Genomic DNA, 370 nt, shown 5'->3' on the forward strand with positions numbered 1-370 from the left:
CCTTCGACGTCTGACCAGGTGGCGTGACCTTCAGATGCAAGCGCTCGTAGGGGAAACGTGAGTGGAAGTGGATCCGGACCTCGCCACGGTTGCCTACACTGTTAAGGAAGTCATTGGGTTCGAGATTGTCCAGTGGCGACACCCGAAGAACGCGAAGCACTGTTGAAGAAGGCAAGTGAAGCGAGTGGCGGTGAAATATGATGTCATGGAAGAGGGTCCTCTTGATGGATCTATTGTCAAAGAAGACGATGCGTCGGATGAGAATTCAGTGCTGATCAATGGAGCTTTGGAAGTCTCCTTGTGTCCTGATAATGGAGCGGATAATAGCATTGTACCAGTCAATTTCGTCAAAATAATTCAAGAGCGGTGC

This window comes from Plasmopara halstedii (genome assembly GCF_900000015.1).
Source record: "Plasmopara halstedii genome assembly, contig: Scaffold_525, whole genome shotgun sequence".
NCBI lineage: Eukaryota > Oomycota > Peronosporomycetes > Peronosporales > Peronosporaceae > Plasmopara > Plasmopara halstedii.